Raw genomic sequence first — 22,906 nt, forward strand, 5'->3', positions numbered from 1 at the left:
ACCCCCACGCCCTGAATAAGCGGCCGCCACTGTATACCATGCTACCGAATGTAGTGAGCAAGCGCTAATCCCCTTTATGCAGGTTTTCGGGAGGGCGGGTGGGGGCTTTTATCCTCCTAAGAACATTTGGAAACATTTGTCCAAATAGTGAATTTCCAAGCACATTTGTCCCTACATAGGGATTAACAAGTAACATACAATATAAAAAGGACTTAAACATATGAAATACTGGAAGCTTCATAACTATTTATTTGCATCAGAGATGTGGGGGCGGGTAGGAAAGATGGGAATGGGATGGGGTGAGATGCTAAGGAGATCATTAACGAATTACCCACACAAAAGAGGCCCATGGTGCGGAGGCCCACAGGCAGGGCTCAAGTCGAGGGTACACGCCAGTGGACAGCATCAACCTACTTTTTTCAGAGGATGGATGCCTTTCCCCTGGTATTTTAGAGGCCGTGTGTAAAATGAAAAGCATTCACGCTGTCCTGGCCTAGAGACCCAAGCTACTCCTCACTGATGAGGCCCAACAAGGCTGAAACATATTTGGGGATGTTTGTGGTCTCGTGCAGAAGGGCTGTGTCCTAGCAGTTCGGGCTGGACTGCCCCTTTTGGGGTGGGAGCAAGCCAGATTTGCATATGTTCTTTCCCCTTCTGTAATGGCATGGCAGGCGAAAAACGATGGTCTGCAGGGTTGCCCAGAGCAATACCAGAGGTTAAGATTAATTCTAAACCTTCCAGCCACAGTTAGATTGGCCCCTCTTCCTTTCAGCCCGTGGCCATGCCTGGGCCGGTTTGGAAAAAGAACATTGAAAAAAGGGTTTTTTTTCTTCATTTTTTCTTTAAAAAAAAAAAAGCCTTTCATCCTTCTTAGGTCGATAAATGAGTACCAACACAGGTTGGGTGATATTGTATGCATATTTGTTCTATAAAAAAGTGCCTAAGCATAAGCGCTGTACAATAACATTATCATTTGGCCTAGGATGTCTGCTTGGATTCACAGTAATTTAGTGTACTTAGGAACAATGCTATTTGATGCCACTTCCTGTTTTGTCATGGGGTGAAAGGTCGTGTTTCATCGCTTCCCAGGACATCACTTCTGGTGATGTCATCAGAGGTCAAGGGTCGTGAGGCGAGGGGTGGGACACTTTTTTTTGGGTGACCGGTCCTATTTCTGGTCCCAGTCCGACCCTGCTTCCAGCCATCACCTCTTTGTTTTTGCTGGATTTGAACCATCTCCTGGTTCGCGGGCTGGGCACTTCACCACTGTACCAAATACGCAGATGAACAATAGCATACAGCTAATGGTGAAATGTCACATTTTGGGACTGCATGGTCCAGAGAAAATATTGTATTGATTCTTGGAGTTTAAAACATGCACACCTTTTAACGTTTTCAAAATACTATTACAAGAAAATTTCCACTTGGTTTTTTGGGTTGATTTTATGAAAGGCAAGTGCCATTTGTCCCGGGCAATAGGTATAGCTATGCAAACCGATTGAATGGCATTTGCATATGTCACCTTGATCGGCTCATTTCTGGTGATGTTCCATCCCATTGAGTATGTTAAGGAGTCGCTTCACTTTATTTTAGGACTTCCAGATTTCCCTGTTCGCCAATCCACCACTGCCAGAGCAGGAGTATCAGCCTGCTTTATAACGATAGTCTATGGTTTGCAACAGCAAGCCAGCAACATCTGTTTTTGTTTTGTTTCTGCAACCGTTGTCTCTTGAAAATATATATTCTTGAAATTCCACATATCTTCTGCAGCCAATGATATAAAGGCAGATACAGGAGCCTGCTTATTTAACAATGGCAAAACTCTAGCCATTTTTTTACCTGATCGCCTTTAGACAGTCCTTGATATTCTAAAATGAAGTTTGACAAGGCTGCCTGTTTGCAGTACATAAGCATGCTACATAATGAATCACGTGACCAGTGAAGCTGTGTGTAATGGTGTAGCAAGCGAAAATCACACTGCCTCAATTAAGTGGATACTTTCACTAGTTGTAGTTGGTATATGACTGCATCGACTTTTCAATGTATTGGATTGGGAATACCTGTGTGCAGGGTATACGCCCTCCTGGTCCAAACACCTCAGAGCTGCTAAATCTCTCCGGTACATTTTCTGCCCATCAACCTACAAGAATAATTATCTCAACCCACCACTAGGTTTTGGAACCCCAATTTTGTATTCCAAAGTATAATCTTGCAGTATTGTGGCATCTACTTCCCTTAATCACCCACCACCCTAATTATAAGGCAAAGAGGTTGCATGCATGTTCATAGGTTGCCTTCTTGTGTACCACATATTAATAACTCCACACTGGGTAGAGGAGGTGATGTTGGAGATAAAAATAGGATGGGGAAACAGCAAAAAACATGGTCTGAAAGTGGGGTTCTCGCTCGCTGATGGGTGGCTTCATAGTGCCGAGGGCTGTCAACGTGCCTTGCTACACTCAAACGAACTTCTGGTAATCGGGTATAACACGCAAAAGTACCAGTGCAATTATATCACATTAAATACAGATCCAAGGGCTGGGGTCTAAATAGGAGATATGAAGTGCTATGAACCAGTGGAAACTCATGCAAAAAGGAAGACATCAGTCAGTGTTGTGGAAGTAAAGAGGGAGGGGGGATATAGAGGCCAAGCTCCGAAGTCAATGCAGCAATTGAGAAAAGCAAAGAAGCCAGCAACACAGCCACTGCAAGAGGAAGAGAGCAGCTACAGAAGTCCAGGCTCTAATCTGCAAAGTAAAAAAAAAAAAGTGATGCCAAAAAAGTGTTACTGGCCCATTGAGTTCAGAATTGAGCACCTGTTCATTTGAGAAGATAAGTGGAATAGGATTTAAAAGTATTAGAAATAAATTACACGCCCAGGTTATCATGTCAGCCGAGTTTCTTATAGTAGATCTAGACAATTATGTCTTGTATGTTGCTATGAATAGAAGTTTTTACTGTCTCTTAAATGTGATTTCAGCACAAGCTGGCGCTGTCTGTGGGTTAAACTTTAAATTATGGAGAAAAAGCTTTGCCATGCAACCATAACTCGAATTCATTGTGCGCCGCATGTTCGTCTGCAGATGTCCTCAGTATCAAGCCATTTGCTATCGTGGAGAACCGAGAGTGGCCAAAGCATTCTACAAGGTTATAGCAATAAGTCAATAGGATACAGTAATTGATTTGCACAGGTCCTGCTGTTGGTGAAAAGGTCGTATTTGTCCCAAGGAGCATTTAGTCTAATCTAATTTGTAACTGATGGTCAAGAACTATGAATGTAGGAACTGATGGGCAACAGCAGTGCTTGGATCTATATTTTCAAGTCCAGTGCAGGCAATTTTTGTGTGCGCTTATTCTGGATTTTGCTTCAAATATTCAAAATTCTGAGTACTTGCTTTGCATATTCTTCGTCCCTTTGTGTCCTTTGAAAGTTGCACTTTTATGTGCACTATATTACAAAAGGTTAATTTGTAAATTGCGAATTCTTCAGCTCTGCAGTAGTATTGTTGGATATTTGAGTGAATGAACAGTGTAGCCTTTGTCCTCAAGCCATGTAGCATAACTCATAACATTGAGTGTGTAAACTGTTAAGGCAATAACGTTTAACGCTTTACAATTAATCCTACACGAAGAGCGAGTACGAACAACTTGTGTGTCTGCTTTTTTCAGAACAAGTCACCCCTTTAAGTTTTAAATAGGTGCCTCATTCTTGACACCTACGGTAGCCAAACACTGTTGCTAAAAATAGCAGTAGATGGAAATGTGATGGAAAATATCTGCTATAACGAGATCTATTTATTCAAAACATGTACTTTTCCACTGATTATTTTTATGGAAGGATGACACCACTTTAACACTCTTGTGTTTGCCCCAATGCAGCAACCTTCTCTCAGACAATCTGTGTCAAGAAAAATGTTCTTTTAATCTGCACTTTTTGTTTTATTTAAAATCAAATAATTAAATATGTTCCCTAACTTACACTGGATACTGGCAGCTTGTCTACAGAAAGGATACACACATTGCTTGTTTGTTTTATTCATTTATAATGCACACCAGACATGAGGGTAGCAGGGCGCAGCAGTATAGAATATGCAAAGCTTCAGGTTACATAGTTACAGATAATAGTATGCAGGCAATAGCAATTAAACAGATATTAATATACAGACAATAGTATTTATATAAAGAGGAGTGGACAAATCCATATAGATAGGCAATGGGATTATATACAAGCAGGTGGTATGAACAACTGAGGCACTAACTAGTTATTAGGGGACTTTAGCAGGTAGATATAGCTGGATCTAAATTTGAGGTAAGATTGCCTGCTGTTGTCTCACTAATGTTTTACACACAAAAAAACAAATGCATGACTATTCATAGACAGTATGATCCACTACTTCACAATGTAGAGACACACATTAACATGGGTTGTTTGATTTAACTTATCTTTGTAACTCTCAATCTACAATACAGATGTTGCGGTCTACCTGAAATCCACCTCCCCCTGAAAAGAAAAGGGGAAGCAGGTCTCAGAATAAAGTTTGAAACTAAACCATTTGCTTAGTTTTCTCCAAGACCATTGACCAGTATTGGTATTCGAGTATTGCAACCTGCGGATCTCCAGATCTTTTGGACAATTGACTCCCATGAAACCTCACAGTTGACTATCCTGGCTAGGGATAATGGGAGTCGTAATCCAAAACATCTGACGAGCTAAACATTGCAGATTCCAGCCTTCGAGAAACTCGCTGCTCCAATATAACTCACCTATTGTTTGAGTGATTTATAAAAGGTTGGACACGGTTTACAATCTCTTGGTGCATTTGCCTATCTTTTTTATTTTTTAATTGGTTGCAAATCATTTTAAAGTCTTGGGTTCAGGAATTTTCTTTTTTGGAATACTGGGGCAGCAGCACCTAACTCTATATTCTCAATGAATCTGATTCATCCTAACAGTACCCTAGTTCAATGTATTCATTAAGGAATATATGTCTTTTTCTTTATTATCTCTGGCAGGCACCCATCCCAAGGACTTGTCATTTCACATTTCAATTTGGGATGTCAGAGTAATGCAAAGATCCCAAATTGCAGGTGAAAAGTCTTATTATGGTGAAGCTACAGAGGGTTTCAATTTTAATTATAAACACTTAGTATAATAATCCCGCTTTCTGTGATCTAGCTTTTAAACAGGGTTTCTCAAAGTACTTATAATTTCGCGCTCTGAAACACGTGTATGAGCGCGATACAAATAAAATATCAATATAAATAATTGATAGCTAGGATTTAATTAATTCTTGGGATGTTGTCTAAATAATTTGGGATGACAGTACTTCCTTCTCATTTCCTGCTCCTGCACCTGCTCCCAAAATCCCTCTCAGGTAATCTGGTCCTGCTTTGGGAAAGGCATCTGCATTCTGTCCCATCTGGAAAAGGGCACTCTTAAGAAGATTTCCACTCGGGTACTTCCATTTGGAATCCAAATTGGCTACTCTTGTGTCAGATGGCCCTCTGTCTTTTCTGTTTTCCTAAAATCCTCTTGGAGAACCAGTACACCAGAAGTACGCCCACAAGTAAAAGGGCTGTTTGGCTGTGGACTCTGCCGGCTCCTACCTTTGGATTCACTCCACGCTGCTATTTCAACGTATGCGCAAGAGGAAGGCATACTGCAGCAAAGCGCATGCAACAAAGGATATCTTCTGAAGTAATTTATTTTAGCAAGTTTATTCTCTGCTGACTCTGGTGAGCTCTTGGACTCTTGTGAGCTTGCGCCCTCTTGTTGTGTTTTCCCTTCTGGAGAGGCTTTTCTTTTGCCGCCTTCCGGCCCCGCCTGGTCCCGCTCACCAATTCCCAAAACTCTATATTGTTGTAGTGCGTACGCACCAGAAGTATGCCCACAAGTACTAGGGCTGTTTGGCGAGGAGGTGAGGGGTGCGCAAGGCGTATATATTTAAGGAATTGGTGAGAAGGCCTTAAAAATTCACTAACAGTCTAACACACAACAAATGGGGTTATATAAAAAAATGAATCAAAAGGGGAAAAAGAAAATCCAAACGCATACTAAAATGTGTTTCTAATTGCTAACTTAATTGGAAACTCAATTGTTGGTGCAACTTCTTTTAGTACTGAAGCCTGTGCAAGGTTTGGGATGCTTGTTATGTACTAAGCGCTGATGAGTCATTTGTAGTCATCAAGGAAACTAACGTAACCCTTTGAGAGTTACATCTGTAAATGTAGAGGTTTTATGCAATCTCCAGTTGTTTTAGAATAGTTTGCAATAGATCGGTATGGCATCTTCTGGTTTGTAAGACCAGTTGAAGTTATGGGATATTAAGCTTTTAAGCTTTTATCTTATATTTACTATACTTATCAGATATGAAAACCACGCTCAGAAACAGTAAACGACTTTGAGATATACCCTCCAAACAACCACTGACTAAAAGTTTACCCCAATTAGACCATAGTTGTAAGATGGCCTTAAGTGGCAAACGTTAATTTTTTATCAATGTCATTTCAATCCACTGTGAACCCAAAGTCAGAAGACATACTGGGGGCACAAAATGTGCCCTATTCTAATGTACCATTCTCTCTGAAAGAGGCAAACGCCGATGACACACATGGCGCTTTACCTGATAAAGATCTTTGAAAATCTGTTCATGATGTTGAAAATGCCCCACAAGATTCCACATTTATTCCCCTATCAGGCATTTCGATGCTTGCTCCTGATGTAATGGCAGATTTGGACCGACATATTCGCCTCTCTCTCAGACCTTCTACCCCTGTGTCCACTTTTGGTAACTTTCGTGAGCAGGTAGATTTTCACAAACTGATTCCACCATCCCACCCTAGTGCAGGTTCCTCCCCTCATTTTACGAGTCCTTTGCAAATGTCCTTTCCACCTCGAATGTCAGCAAGCTCTCCGGCCAAAGACAGTACCTCTCCCAATTATAATTCACATTTAAACTCCCATAAAAAGGCTTTAGCAATGACGCCTCTCATGTATTAAACTTGTCACATTCGCATGAGTCCTTTAGTCCTCAGGAAGAAGCAGCACAGAATCTCCTGCAACAAGAGTTTAACAACTTTCCAGTGTTAACGTGAATACTTAACCTACTTGATAGAGGTCACGAATATACTCATACTGCATTGAAAGATATGAAAGAAAGCATTATGCTCAACACTGAAAAACGTTCAAAATTGGAAGGCTTTATTTTTGCCCAAGAGGCATGCCATAAATTTCATCTGGCATGCCCAGAAAGAGCAGCACTACTTGTACTGAGGGAAGTAGCGAAACAAACATGCCACTTTAGTTGCGACAGTGACTATTGGCACTCAAACTTCAGATGACCTCCTGTTAGTTAAGGGTAATCCCACGACTTTTGCTAAGGTGGTACTCAATTCTAACTCATCAACTAGTGAGGCTCTACCATCCTCACCTATAGTTTTTATTGCATTAGCAAAACTTCAACATGAGAGGCTTCTGCGGTGTTCGTTCCAATAAGCGTTTTCATTACACGTTGCTAGGCAATGTGTGCCCAGCTGATTGGCTGTTCCCTTCTACAGCCGCTACTTCTGTGCCGACAGGGCACCAGCAGGCGAGAGCCGGACACACGCACAAGGACCACCATAAGGACATCACACTTTCTTTGCCTGTCTTAGCCGCATCGCGGCCGCTCGGCGTGCACCCTGCTTGGCCCTCATATTCCGTACGATCATCTTTCTCAACAACCTTTAACTTTGTCTGAGTACACGCCGTCAGCCAGACCCCCTGTTCAGGCTGGCCCAGCCATGGCTGACTCCAGCTGGTCCATTGCACACACCTAAGGTAACATTCATCTCCTTACACTGCTACCCCACCAGCGTGAACTCTCTCCGTTTAAGTTGTTATATGTCTATGATCTTGCCGTACTGCAAACGCCCAACCAAAGCATGTACACACCTAATCGCTTATTATCACTTGGCCCAAGACGTGAACAACCTGAGCGATCACCCAAGTACCTTGTTCCATCCCCTATTCATTAAGTCATATTGTCACCTTGTAACGGATGCTACCTGCCGCCTTCCAAGTACAAGCTGAACGTGCACAGCACAAGACCTAATTCGCTATGCTGAAATGAAAATCTACCTGTACTCCTGCTTGCCCTAATGATTGCACCTTATCAAACAAGTTTGCCTTATTCTAATGCGCCTTAGTTAACTTTACTTTGTCATCACACTCGCAGCCATACCTGATTGACCAATTGCAAGCATATCTCACGTTAGACGACTTATTACATAATTTTATGCACACTTGCCACCGCCCTGATTATTGCTCAAATTTGCCTTGTGATTGTGTTCATTCGCCTAGCACCATTTGAACCTGCAAATACTGCCCTGTAGCCTTGCCCCTGAAAGTGACCTTAACCATTCCATGAACATTGATTTTAGCCTATTCATGTGTAACTGTTACTAGCCCTTTACTAAAAGTGATTTTAGCCCACTCCTGTGCAAATGACTTTAGCCTATTCCTGTAAATTCGTTGTTTGCCTATTTCGCGCAAGTAATATTAGACCATTCTAGTATGTGATTTCAGCCCACCCGTGTGCAACTGACTTTAGCCTACTCTGATGCAAGTGTTATTTGCCCACTCCTAAAGTCTATTAGCCCATGCTGCTATAACTTCACTTCTACTTGAAATACCCCCTTGCGGCTCTCCAAATATCCCACCTTGGGATAATCTGTATCTTGCCTTGTCTATGAAAATCAGTAAAACCCTCAGGACCCAGACAACCCAACTTCTGTTAAGCCTCCGTGCTGTAATGGCCTTCGTCTCACTGGCTATATGCCCACCTAAGGATAGAAACCTGAGACTTAGATCGCCCGCCTTTAGGAACTTAAAACAAACTGGACCAGCAGACGACCCATACGTAATGCTGCCCAACCCGCAGAACTATCTACTAAAAGTGCACAGCAGAACAGTTCCTCCAATCCTATATCAGCACATCCCATTACCACGTTGAAAACTTCCCCAAGAGTCAAGACGTCTACTACTATATATCCCCCTACTACCAAACCCATAAGTACTCTATCACTATCTGGGTCGCTCATCAATGACAGATCCCTGGTGGCCCATGCCACTGATATTGCAGATACCCTAACTCATGAGAACCTTGACCTGCTTGCCATAACTGAAACTTGGCTTCACGAGGCAGCAGGACCCGCCCTGATGGTAGCGGTACCAGATGGTTACCAGATACTCAGAGCTGACGGACCAAACGCCAGAGGTGGTGGACTAGCCATTATTTCCAAAACAAATCTACCCATCCAACTTGGTACCTCTCCTTCTTACCAATCCTGTGAGATACTCGCAGGTAAACTTCCCTTATCTAATAACCATACTCTTACTATCCACCTGATATAGCGACCGCCAGTGCCATTAGGAACTTTTGAGGATTACCTTACCTGTCTCCTAGCTAATAATACTAAAGACCATGCACCAATCCTACTGCTGGGTGACTTTAATCTTGGCTTTAATCACACTGATGACAAACATGCCCAATCAGTCGTTGCACTAGTCAAGGATCATGGGCTAATACAAAAAGCCCTCACCCCCACCCACATCAAAGGAAGGACCCTAGACTGGGTTGCCGACCTGAACTGTAACATTACCATCACTAACATTACCCCGCAACCTTGGACTGACCTCTATCTAACCTCCTTCTCTGCCACACTAGACTTTCTGTCCAAAAACCATTGTCATGGCACCTCCACTTCCCCCTAGAAGTAAAAAGGATATTACAGCAGTACAGCTACTCCCATACCTTCTTCCTGCTATTAACAACACAACCTGTAATACAGACCCCGCCTTACTAGTGGAGGTCTTCAATAGTGCCATGATCAAGGCCTTGGACACTATTGCACCCGTCAAAACTCGTAAAGGTAGACAGAAGTCTCACCTTAACGCCTGGTTCACTCCCCAACTTAAAAAATTAAGACTCCAAAAAAGAAAGCTTCAATCAACCTGGCGCCACTCTCCCACAGAAGAGAATAAAGCTAAGCTAACTAACCTATCCAAATGGTACAAGAATGGAATAATTAGTGCAAAAAACATATTCAATGACAGAATATCTAAGGCAAAGTCGGACACCAAGGAAATATTTTCTATCCTTCGGGAATTGGAATCACCAATACCACAGGCTGATAAAACTCCCAAAGATAAGTCTTGGTGTACGGACATACAAAATGCTCTAGCAAATAAAATCGCCTCCCTCCAATTTAAAATAGCTAAGAAGAAAGCTTCACTGCTCCTACCTGAGCAACAACCCCCACTAGTCACACCGGACAGTACCACCCTACCCTTCAGCTTCAAGAAAAGCTCCATCGCTGAGACAGAAAAAAATCTTACTTTCGCTAAAACCTTTAAACTGCAAAGAAGACAACTGCCCGGCTCAAATTATAAAGGATGCAGCTAGAGACTTAGCCCCTTTTATCTAGAAGCTCATCAATGCCTCATTCAAGATTAACTCAGTGCCCTATAATCTCAAAGAATCCCGGGTGCTCCCACTGCTCAAAAACAAACGCTAGATCCCTCCATCCCGACCACCTATAGGCCCATCACCACAGTCCCCTTCTTACTTAAAATTATCGATAGAGTAGCTAGAAGTCAACCACCTACTAGGATCACGCCAGTCTGGCTTCCGCCCCCTCCATGGAACGGAAACAGCCTTAATAGACCTCAAGACCCAAATTGACAAGTTGAAGGACAATGGGAAATCAGTTATGCTACTCCTCTTCGACCTATCTGCAGCCTTTGACTTGGTGGATCATGCAGTCTTATGCGATCACCTCAGGTCGGCTGCACATTTTTCAAGTGATGCCATAACATGGGTTCAGTCTTTCTTAGCTAACTGTACAATGAGTCTTCGCCCCATCAGCAGCCGCTGACCCATACAAGTCTCCTGCGGTGTACCCCAGGGATCTTGTGTTTCTCCTACTATGTATAACATCTTTACTAAGCCCCTGTTTGACAAGTTGGATAGACTGGGTGTCACCTATACTAATTACGCAGATGACACCCAGATCCTCATTCCTCTTTCAGGCAACTTTCTGGAGGACTTGGCCTTAATAAACAAGATATACCTCCTCATTCAGGCATGGATGGCATCCCATGGCCTATGCCTGAATGACGACAAAACGAAGCTACTGCTCCTAGGCTCAGAGACGGCCATTAAAAAACTTAATCCCACCTATGCCTCGTTCAATATTGACAATAACGTCATCAAGGTGATGCCTGTAGTCAAAACACTAGGCTTGTACCTGGACTCTGCACTTACCCTTAAGAAGCAAGTCAACGCACTAGCATCATCAACAGCATATACATGCAAACTGATCCATGCCTGCTGACCATTCCTCTCTGAAACCAGCTGCATTACCCTGGCTAATGCCCTCATATTATCCAGATCGGATTATTGTAATGCTTTGTACGTGGGAGCCAATAAGTATATTATTATTTACAAACTGCAAAGACTTCAAAACAATGCCCTCAGAGCAGCTCTAAATATCCCTAACAGAGACCACATCTCTACATCTAGAGGAGATGTCCACTGGCTGAAGATCAATGACAGGATCCTTCTTAAAATACTCTCTCTCTCACGTCCAAATGTCTGAACAATATAGTCCACCTTACCTTGTAGAAAGAATAAACAGGGGACTTGCTGCCCTCCCCAGGAGATCTGCCAATGCCTACACCCTAGAGATCCCTAGATTCAAACGCACTACAGCTGGTGGCTCCAGCTTCCCGGTCATAGCCGCGCAATCCTGGAATGCTCTCCCCTTAGATCTGAGAACTGACAAACCTTATTCCAGATTTAGACGGAAAGTCCTCACTTGGATACGAACGAATGACTCATAAACCTGCTGCGACAGACTCCCTAACTCTTTCCTTCCTTTACTCATACCTTAACTGCACCTACTACCTAATGCCTGTCTGGCCCTACCGCTCTCAATGTATCTTCTACTATTGCTCCAGTTGACTGGAATCATGTAATATCTATATGCGACCACTAGTCTCTGTGTAACCTACGTGGCAGTAATTCTGTGTATCTCCTGTATGTATGTACCCTATTTACTATGTAACTAAGCTTCAAGTATACTTGTAACGTTTGTGCCCTGCTGCCTGAGGGTTTGGTGCACTTTATCAAATAAATAAACACAGAATCAAATTCTATACATTGCCAAACTTGTACCACAATCTCTCTGGATAGAGCCTTCAATAGAACCAGAAATAATTCCTTATGAAGACTCGCCGGACAGCCCTTCGGCAATCACTGACATTCTGGATCAGGAGCAGGCTGTTGACTCCTTAAATGCCATTGGCATTGTGAAAGAAGAGTTTTCAGCTAGCTTCTATCATATGTCACAAAGAGCAAATAAAACCATGAAAAGGCATTTAAAAGACGACACCGTGTGTAGGGCAGTGTCACACAGCCTGAGAAAGTTCTACAGAATAAATCCTCAGGGCAAGCCACTTTAAAAACAAAAATACACAGGAGAAAATAGCACGAGATAGCAATTTTGCACCTGAAGAACAGGTTCTAAATCTTAGTCAACTAAATAATGAAAGCAAGAAAGTTCTCCAAATAAAACCCAAGGAGGAACTGATATCGTGCACATTATTGAATAATGCTTCACATGTTCCAATGCAATCAATCCCTGATGGACAATTGCTTGGGACAAATCTTCTACATACACAGCCGTCTATTGCTGTAAGTGAGAACCAAGCCATTTTACTGCATAAAAACATGAATACTTACTTCCCGGCAATGGCCAACAAGAAAACAGCGATGGGGACTCAAAGTATAGAATCTTCCGATGCTATTGTAAATCCAACTGTGACTGCTCCATCACAACCTCACAATGCTATGTATGATGAAGCACAAGCTAGCAAAGCCTCACAGGCTACCATGGCACCTGTGTTTGTTGCTTCTCAAACTGCAAGCAAGCAGACTTGTTCGGCTACGATAATTACCTTAAATTCTCAGGCCAGTGGATGTAATTTAGCTAGATCTGCGGCGACTCCTTCTGATTTTGTCACATCTCCTATAACTACTCAAGAGATCGACCAACCACACTGAACTTTACTGATCAGATAGCTGTGAATGTACTGCAACAGGGATCTCATGCTGTTGCCACCCCATTATGCGAATAGCGAGAAACCTGGGATTCTCTCTGGAGCAGAGTTCTCCCAATTGCCCTTGGTAATAGCCAATACAATTATAACTTCTTTTTGATATTCCCAACAAAATGAAAACTACTCTGGGGTGGATTAGTGACACAAACATTAATGGGACAGCATGTATAAATCGCTCCTTCTTAATGAATGCTCTATAAAAAAAAATCCATCTTTACGCAGCCTGGTCACCCATGACTTTGAATGGATCAGGCTTCCTAATCTGAATAACAATCAAATTTTATCGACAGTCCAATCGCCCATAGTAGCAAAATTGCTTTGGGAATTCAAAATCGATTTGGCTCTATTAGGACTCGAGATGCATGCTTTTGCATCCCTTGAAGCTATGGCTTTCTTGGAATGTCATCCCCCAATCATAGCTGCTCCTCCAAGCATGCGTGATAATTCAGCAAACAAGGAGGGCAACAACAACGAAATGATGTAGCAACTAGCTTTGTTAACCACAGCACTAAATGGTATAAATTGTCTGGCACCTCTAATAAAGGCAGCAGTGGCACACATTCCCCCTCCGGCTTCTTCATAATTGAATGATTTGCACATTATTTCCTGGAACTGCTGTGGGTTTAACAATCTTAAAAAATGGATGGCAACTTCTACTCAGCAAGTTGCTCCATCAATCTTGTTTGTTCAAGAAACCATGTGCTAGACTGATGTTTATTTTGATGGATTTACTTCCTTCCCTCACAAGGCAGTTCAGGAAAAAAAGCTGGAAGACCCTCTGGCGGACTGGCAATCCTCATAAATAATAACCTCAGATTTACAGTTAAACACATTTATGCATCAGATCTACTTCTCATGATAGATGTAGAATTCGAGGTACAGCATTGTAAAAACTTGCTTCTTAGTTCGCTTCACTGGAATCCGACTTCTCTGACAGCTAATCAGGCCTATGAATCATTCAATGGTATGCTTCTTGAGGCATATACTCAGAGTCCACATGCTGCACTAATAATGGGGGGGAGACTTTAATGCAACCCTCTATCCTTTGCCTCTGCTTGCCCCGAAAAACTCTCATTCCACTCACTTCAAGCTATCGATTGTGAATGGTAGAACATGGACACTTTTTTCTGAAGGGTTGGGATATTCATGTAGTGTTGCCTCCCCCTTCTCATACATGTCACACCTGGCAGAGAAGATTAATCTCGTCAAAGATAGACTATATAGTAGCCTCAAGAAAGTTATCTGGCCTTCTCTCCCACATTGACACGCTTACACCAAGGTGTGGAGACCATCTTCTGGTAGTTTCCACCTTGAACATTGCTTGCAAACAGTTTGACCTAGATCCTGCTTTGGCTCTTATACAAGTAAATTGTGTTATGCTTTCCATAAAGTGGAATACGACTACTTGTAGAAGACTGACCTTTCTAGTGAATTGTGATCTATGGGTCACCTCTAATGATCTCGCTATTCATTTAGATTGGATTTTGCAATGGAACTTAAAGATGATACATTCTCATCTTTGCACCATTGCGTCCTCTTCGAGAGCCACCCCACCAGATTCTCCGCATATTTCGACCTTCTCCCCTATATTAGCACTCTTGAAACGCAAGAAAAACCAGGAATTGTGAAAGTTAAAGACAGCTTTAATGAGAACACGGAGGCGTTTATTCGTGTTAAAAAACGTACCATCTCACACTATAGATTAGAGGCAAAAAAAAATGTGCCTCCAGAGATTACTAGAAATTAATCAAAAGATAGTCTCTTATTTGTGTAAACCTAAAACCAAGGATATCTGGAAATTATTAAGAAATATTGGCAAACCCACTAACTCTGATTTAGAATCCTCTATTGATGGTCTCTCTTGGCCAGAGTTCTTTAAAAATAAATATGCTCTTCCTCTTGTATTTGAGCCCTATGATGCGTTCTCAGTGTGCCACTATATTCCCGATTCTTGCCCCTGGTTTTATGCGGACATCCTACATGCAATTCATAAAATTAAACCATCTAAATGTGCAGGTCCTGACGGTCTTAAACCCTTGTTATTAAGGATGACACTAGATTATGGGCAACATTTTTGGGGGAATTGTTTCAGTCCATCTTTAGATCTAAAACCATTCATGAATCGTGTCTGACCTCCATTATCATTCTGTTACATAAAAAGGGGCCTATCAATGACTCCAATCATTTTCATCCTATAGCGCTTATTGATGTTGCCGCGAAGATCTTTGCCTTACTGATTCTTCATGAAGTAGAAGCCTTCATCCCAACCAATGCCATTTTATCCAAAGCCCAAGTGGGGTTTCGTAACGCTATGGGGACGCAGCTAAATGCTAGTATTCTAGCTCATCTTATTTCATCCACCCATCTTCCTGCCAATGGTCCTATTTTTGTAGCCTCACTCGAACTTACATCAGCCTTTGACAGCGTGATCAGAGGGGTGCTTTGGAGGAAAATGTTCGAATTTAAATTTCCCCCATACTTAGTTGCACCGGTTGCTCTTTTACACCAGAATACCAACTTTAAGGTTCGGAACAACCATGAAGGCATGCTTACAGATTTGATTCCCAGTGCGATAGGTGTCAAGCAGGGATGATATCTTGCAGCGGTTTTGTTTAATCTTTACCTTGCTGATTTCGATCGCATCTGGGACTTCGCAAAATCTTTTGCAGTTCGTCTGGGGGCTTCTCAAATTTCATGGTTTGCGTTTGCGGACGATGCATTGCTTTTTGATCGAACTCGAGCGGTACTACAAAATAAGCTAGAAAGTTTTTACTGTATTGCAATCTAAACAATCTTTCTGTTAATCCCTCAAAATCCAATATCATCTTTTCGAACTGCAAAAAATTGCATAAATTCAAATGGATGATTAACCTAAACGAAATAAAACTTGTTCAAAATCTTAAATATCTGGGCATCAATGTGTCAAACAAGGTTTCATTGACGAGATGGCAAGCAACACCTGCTGAAAAACTTCTGCCATTAATCGGGCAAATAAAACTAATTTATCACAAACACTGCAAATTTTCATTAATTCCCTTGGTAGAATTCTACTGTAAGTAAGTAGAAGCAATCGTCCTGTACAGATTAGATCTATGCCTGGTCGAAATTGATACATGCCTAAACAAGCTCCAAGGAAAAATTTGGAAATCCACGCTTGGGCTGCCTAACTATTTGCCCAATGCGATCGTGAGACATGAACTGGGGCTAAATTCTCTAGCCTCCCGATTTAATTGGAGACTCATATCCAACTTTATGAAAATGCTCATTCCGCCCTCAAATCAGCTTTGATGATTTTTCATCTATGCTTGCTATTACCCAGCCTGACTATATCCATCAATTTAAACATCATATGATAGGATTGCTTGACCAGATTAACATGCAGCCTGAAGATCTCATATGGCGGATAGGACTTGTGAAAGAGACATTTTCTAAACGATTGGGCTGATCATGCAGACCTAATTTCTTCTTATAGTTCTTTTTCACAATACTTGGAATTTTGGCATTTTTCAACAGCCTCGGCTGCCGTATTTGACTTTATTTCCATGCAATAAATCTTGTAATATATATATGAGATTCCGTTTGGATCTACTGCATACTAAGACACAAATGAACCACTGGCTTCACAGTGAAAATTTGAGTTGTGACACATGTTGTTTTTTGTAATGATCCTAGTGAAACTATAAAACATCTTTTTCTCTTCTGTCCGCACTTTGAGGTAATCAGACTGCTTTTGGTAAAAGATTTTGAGATTGAAAAGACTAGCATAGCCCAAAATCTCATTTGGATGAGATGTATGCCATTATCTTGGCAGCTGTACATTTTGTACATCATATCGAAACAGAACTAGAAGTTCAGAGGGAATGTATTGAACCTCGAATTATAACTACCTAAATATTGCTTCTAACCTTTTTGTCATAGCATGGCTACATTCTTCGAGTTGGAGAGGGTACACTTTGAAGCAGGCCAGATATTTGTTGGGTTCAGATATTCAATTTTGATGTATGCCAGGAATGTTGTTTATTGCATTTGTTTTAATAGTGTTTGACATAAGTGAAGGAGGAATGTTGCGTAGGTGTTTCTTTATAGGAACTATTGTTTAAGTCTTGTTTCTGTTAGATACGAAAAGAGGAGTATTATGTTTTTAATAGGAATTATGTTAATGGGTTGACTGGTTTTATTTTGATGTTGTAGTAATTTGTAAAGGTGCCTATGCATCAAAAACACATTTTTAAATTAAAAGAAATCTCTGTTCTTCATGTGTGTTTGAGCTGAAATACCTAGCAAACATTACCCAGACAGCATCATTTGACAGTCTAGGATTCTCTATCAACGAGAAGAAGTCCAGTCCTGGTCCCCAGCCAAGTCAAACAGTTTCTGGGGGCCATGATTCGGACAGAAGACAGGCTTGCCTTCCCCTCCAATGAGAGGGTTCAAAAAATGCTTTTCCAGATGCCTCATTATGTGGCCAGTCACCTTGTAACTGTTTGCAAGGCCATGCGGCTCCTGTGGATGATGGCTTCCTGCATCTTCCTAGTTCCTCACGCTCGATTGCACATGCGCCCCATACAGGAGTGGCTCTCGAGCCAATAGTGTCAGGCCAGCAGCCAGTGGGACTATCTAGTGCTTCTCTCGACAGCCTTCATTCAGTCTCTGCAGTGTTGGTCAAAGGAAAACCTTCTGCAGGGGAAAACCTTCACCACCCCCGCAGTCGAGGCCACTCTCGCCACAGACTCCTCTCTGTCAGGCTGGGGAGTTCACCTCATTCAACAGACGGTGCATAGCGTATGGTTCCCATCAGTAGCATCCAATCACATCAATCTCTTGGAACTGCTTATGGTGTTCAAAGTACTGAAAGCCTTCCAGGCTGACCATCGGGAGAAAACAGTTTTCGCCCTTACAGACAGCACTACTGACATGTACTACCTGAACAAACAGGGGGGCACTCATTCCTTAGGGCTATCCCAGGTATCCCAGAACATTTGGAAATGGGCAGTAAACACAACATGTTTCTTCTATCACAACATGTTCCAGGGGAACACAATCTTCTGGCAGATGTGCTCAGCCAAGACTTCGACCTAACCGCAGAGTGGTGCCTTCAAGAGCACATTAGCACATTCTACTCAACGTTTTTGCAGAGTGACCTTTTCCAGACATCAACCCGTTTGTGACTCTGGAGCATGCACAATGCCCAGATTCCGCCTCCAGGTACCCACATAGGCGCTCCAAAGGGAATGATATCTGGATTACATGGTACATGAGATTTGAGTATATTTTCGCCCCGATTCCTCTTCTCAACAGGATAGTGCACAAGATGCACAGGAACCAGTCACAATGATCTTGGTGGCACCGGCAACCGCGGTTCTCCCATCCTATGAGGATGTCTGTCTAACCCCAGGAAACTGCCATGCCCATACGACATGCTATTGCAAGACCAAGGGAAAACACTTCACCCGTGCACCCAGACACTTAACTTAGCAGTTTGGCTCCTGAAGTCCTAGAGGTGGAACACCTCCAACTCCCTCAGAGATGCATGGACATATTTGGGGAAGCACGAAAACCCAACTCCAGGATTGCTATTCCAATAAGTGGAAATGCTTTATCTGGTGCAATGGTAAGAACGTCATTCCAATGAACTGCTCCCCCAAAGATATTGTCATGTACCTAACGCACCTATTAGACTCAGGACTTGTTTGCAATTCTCTAAAGGTCGACCGGGCCGCTCTCTCTGCGTATACCACATCCCAGAGCAAGGTTTCATGGTGGAAGATTGCTGTCATTGAGGCCTTTATGGACGGGGTTAAAAGACATCACCCCCTTTTTCCAACCCAACTCCAGGATGGGACTTGAATGTTGTCTTCAAAAGATTAATCAGTCCTACTTTCGAGCCCATCCACAGGGCTAGCCTTAAGGCCCTCACCTATAAAACTGCCTTCCTAGTGGCCATCATCTCAATAAGGAGGGTAAGTGAACTGCAGACCCTCTCAGTTCAGGACTCATTTGTAACTATTAACAAAGACAAGGTGGTTTTGCCCACTCACCCACGTTTTGCACCTTAGGTCATCTCGAAGTTTCATGTGAACCAATCCACCAAACTTCCCACTTTCTTTAAAAAAAACACTAACTTGACAGAAAGAATCCTCCATACACTAGGTGCGAGGAGGGTAGTAATATACTACCTTGAAAGGACTAAGCCACTAAGAAAGCCAAACCAATTGGTTGTCTCTGTGGCAGCTGGTAGAGAAGGGGACCCCGTCTCTAAATCAGCTATTTCCAAATGGATTATAAATTGCATCACACTGTTACTCTTGCCGCGATAGATCTACCCTTTACCCCTAGAGCTCATTCTACTCTGGGCACAGGGGCTACCATAGCATTCATTGCAAATGTTCCTCTAGATTCCATTTGCAAAGCAGCAACCTTAAGTTCTGTTCATACTTTCACCCAACACTATTGCTTAGACACACAAGCAAAGTCTGATTCTCAGGTGGGCCATGCAGTACTACGACACCTCTTTGCTACTGATCCTTCACACATCCCACCACCATCTCTGGGTACTGCTTGCTAGTCTATGCACAACATGTGATCTAAGCAGATTCACAGACATCAGAAGACACACATTACTCACCGTAATTGGATTTCTGATGGTTGCATCTGCTTAGATTCACATGCACCCACCCTTCCTCCCCTTTTGCAGTAGAATGAACATAGACATCTTGCACCTACTTTCTTCTGTACTCACGCCTCTGTAAGGCTCCCTCACAGCAGAACAAAAAAACCCAGTGGGACCTCGACAGTTGAAGCATTTTTGGTATGCTACATGTCACATTTGAGATAGAATCAGACACGCTCATGTCAACATTACTTTTTTTGATCTTCGAATAAAAAAGATGCAATACTCTGTGATTTACAATAGGTGTTTGATTATATGCAGAAAATGTGAATCTAACAGATACAACCATCAGAAATACCATTACTGTGAGTAATTTATGTCCATAAGCAAAAACGCGAGGCATATGAGATATGTAGAAGCTTGCTGCAGGAGAAAATAAGACACAAGTAAAGTGGCTATGATGAAAAGACGGATGTTGGGATTGTGTTAAAAGTAACCAAACTACCTCAGAGACAGGCTGCAGAACTGAAAGGCACTGGAAAACAGCTTTGTGTGAAGAACAAAGAATGTGTCTGGCTCAGGGTAAAGGATGATATAACGAGAAATAACTTTAAGGCACAAGGAGTCAAAGAGGATAAGCTACATATGCACAACATATTTCTCTTAGATTAATTAAAGGAGAAAACGTTTGCAAGTGCTAAGTATTGAACAATTAAAGGTGCAGAAAGCATATGCAAGACAGAGCAACCAAGTCTCCAGAGGCCAGGACGAGCAATATCACCCAGCATAATTGAATTAAATAGCATTAAATAAAAGGTAAAAATTGACAAAATCGTGCTCCTCGCACATGATTCAGGACTCAAAAACAAGCCCTGTTCATTAAGCTCCAATTGATAATAGTGATGTACCTACACTCCCTTAATAGTCCTAAGGAAGACAATAGTCAGCAAGGTCAACTACAAAGAACAAGCCTTGGCCTAGGGCCTAACTGATGAGAGATGGCAGGCTAATTGACTAAGTTGGCAGTAGTCTGACGTTTGTTTCTGCATCTAAGTTTCGTTTTGCTTACATGCTGCCAATGTGTTAGGAAAGATTTCCATTTATGGGTAATTTTACATCCAATTGTAAACCCCCCATCTTTTTGCTGTTGTCTAACCATCCTAGCCTGACTTTTACCAGTGGAGCCCAGTCTTCTGCTGCACTCGGCTGATCTTTTGCTCATTTTGTTATGGGGAAACTGACATGCCCTCCAGAATGTCAGTACTGGGAGACTTTGTTTCCCTTAGTCTTTCACTTTGTTGCTATTTCTTAGTAACATTTTATCAGTGCACAAAGTACCTAACAGTACAATGCTCTGGGGTCTTTCTTTCATTTTTTAGGCCCTAGACACTCTCAAAGGATTTCGGGTGAATGTACAAATGTGTCCAGGACAGAGCTGGTGGCAGCAGTTTCTATTAAAGCATTTCTGACGCTCTTCTATGGTCCAAACCATGTTTGGCCCAGGACAGTGGCCAGGGCCTAAAATGGCCATGCCACAAGGTCCTTTGTTCTGTCCTTTGGCCGTTTTGTCCCTTTTCCTTCCCCAGGTCGAGCAGACATGGGAAATTTCTTGTTTGGTCATGCAGACGCCCACGCAAACCAAAGCTTACGTGGCCTCCTGCATGCCTTGTGTGTCTGTGTGTGTGTGTGTGTGTGTGTGTGTGTGCGCGCCCAGGATGTGGGCTGGAGCCTTCTAGTTCAATACACATCCTGGGTGACAGGATGTCTGGTGTGCTGGGATGACTGGAACCATGTAGTCTGTGATTGGTCCACGTCTGGGATGGTTGTAAGTGAGCAAATCTCATATTGTTTTCTTTTAGTTTTGGCGTGATGCAGATTCTGGATAAGACAAGGCACTCTAAACCTATCCCAGGTCAATCTACTGAGTTCACACCAAACTCATTAAAGGAGCCAAGTATCCTGAACCGCTGAAGCAGATCCGTGGAACCTCTGGTGACCTGCTGGAAGATTTGCCCCCGGCCCTGTTGGGGTCAAATCGGATCCCTAGTTTCGCACTGATCACAGAAGGCCTGCAAGGGAAACATGAACCCATTGGAGTAGTTGGACTAAGTACTCTCGGCACCTCCTGCTTAGCCTGCCAATTAGCCTGCTCGGAAGTGTTCCTGGACCGCCCAGTGTATTGACCAGCTCGTACAGGACCTTTGCCCTGGAACTGCCGCGTCTCGAGTTTCGACTTGAGCCTTTGGAGACTAAGCTCTGCGTAGACGGCACTCTCTGGCTGAGTTTCGTACACCTAGTATTCCTAGGTCTGGAATTAGGAGAGTCCGCCTGAACCCGAGCATACACGGTCACTGTGTCGCCCTGCTGTGGTGATGAACTTTGTGGGTACCTTGATGCTGTACCCTCCCGTTCCCTAAGACGATCTGCAATGGAAATGGCCTGTTCCCTTCACCAGAAGCAGAGAAATTACCACTGTCACACCACAGACTGGGGTCCTGCAACGCAGCCCCTGAAAGCCGCAGAGCCATGCAACTGCAGGATTCAAACCTGCGAATGAACTGGACTTGACTGGCGAAGTTTGGTTAACGAGGGTCGGTAAGTGCTTGCATCCCTTAGCGGTGGTCCCTGGCACATCCATAGACTTTTACGCACAAGTGTCCCCCTGAGGGCCACTCTTTTTTTGTGAAGGTAGCCTGTGCTACCAAGCTATTCCTGATTCTTGGAATTCACTCGGGGCCTCTTGTGGACACCCTTCGTGAATAGTGGGACATTATTCTTCATCACCTCACCCACCTTCCTAAGTAGCTATAGCCCCTTGAAAAGACCCGTTTTTAACTTAACCGCCCATCGAGTGCTCCGGCACTGAATGCACTTTTGAGTGCAAGGCTCCACACTTCTTAGGCACTGGACTGCCTGTTAGTTAGGTTTGAATTGATCTACTGCCTAAAGTATATTTGCACTGTATGACCCCTTTCTGTTGCAGTTGTGGATCTTTTTTAGTGTAATATTCCTTTAGACTACTAGTTACTGTATATATGTTTCCTAGTTGGGGTTGTTAGTTTTGTTAACATTACTGAGTTTTACTTTGTGTTTGAGTTAAAAGGCCTTAAATAAATGTATTATGTCTTTTTGAT

The 22,906-nt window shown here is 42.7% G+C and overlaps 1 protein-coding gene across 3 annotated transcripts in view; it reads left to right on the forward strand.

Moving 5' to 3' along the window:
• MAD1L1 (mitotic arrest deficient 1 like 1) overlaps positions 1-22,906 on the forward strand; it is a 3,106,940-nt gene that overhangs the window by 1,763,019 nt on the left and 1,321,015 nt on the right. The window lies entirely within an intron of this gene.

The sequence above is a fragment of the Ambystoma mexicanum genome, chromosome 2q, assembly GCF_040938575.1.
Source record: "Ambystoma mexicanum isolate Mex_15411 chromosome 2q, UKY_AmexF1_1, whole genome shotgun sequence".
NCBI lineage: Eukaryota > Metazoa > Chordata > Amphibia > Caudata > Ambystomatidae > Ambystoma > Ambystoma mexicanum.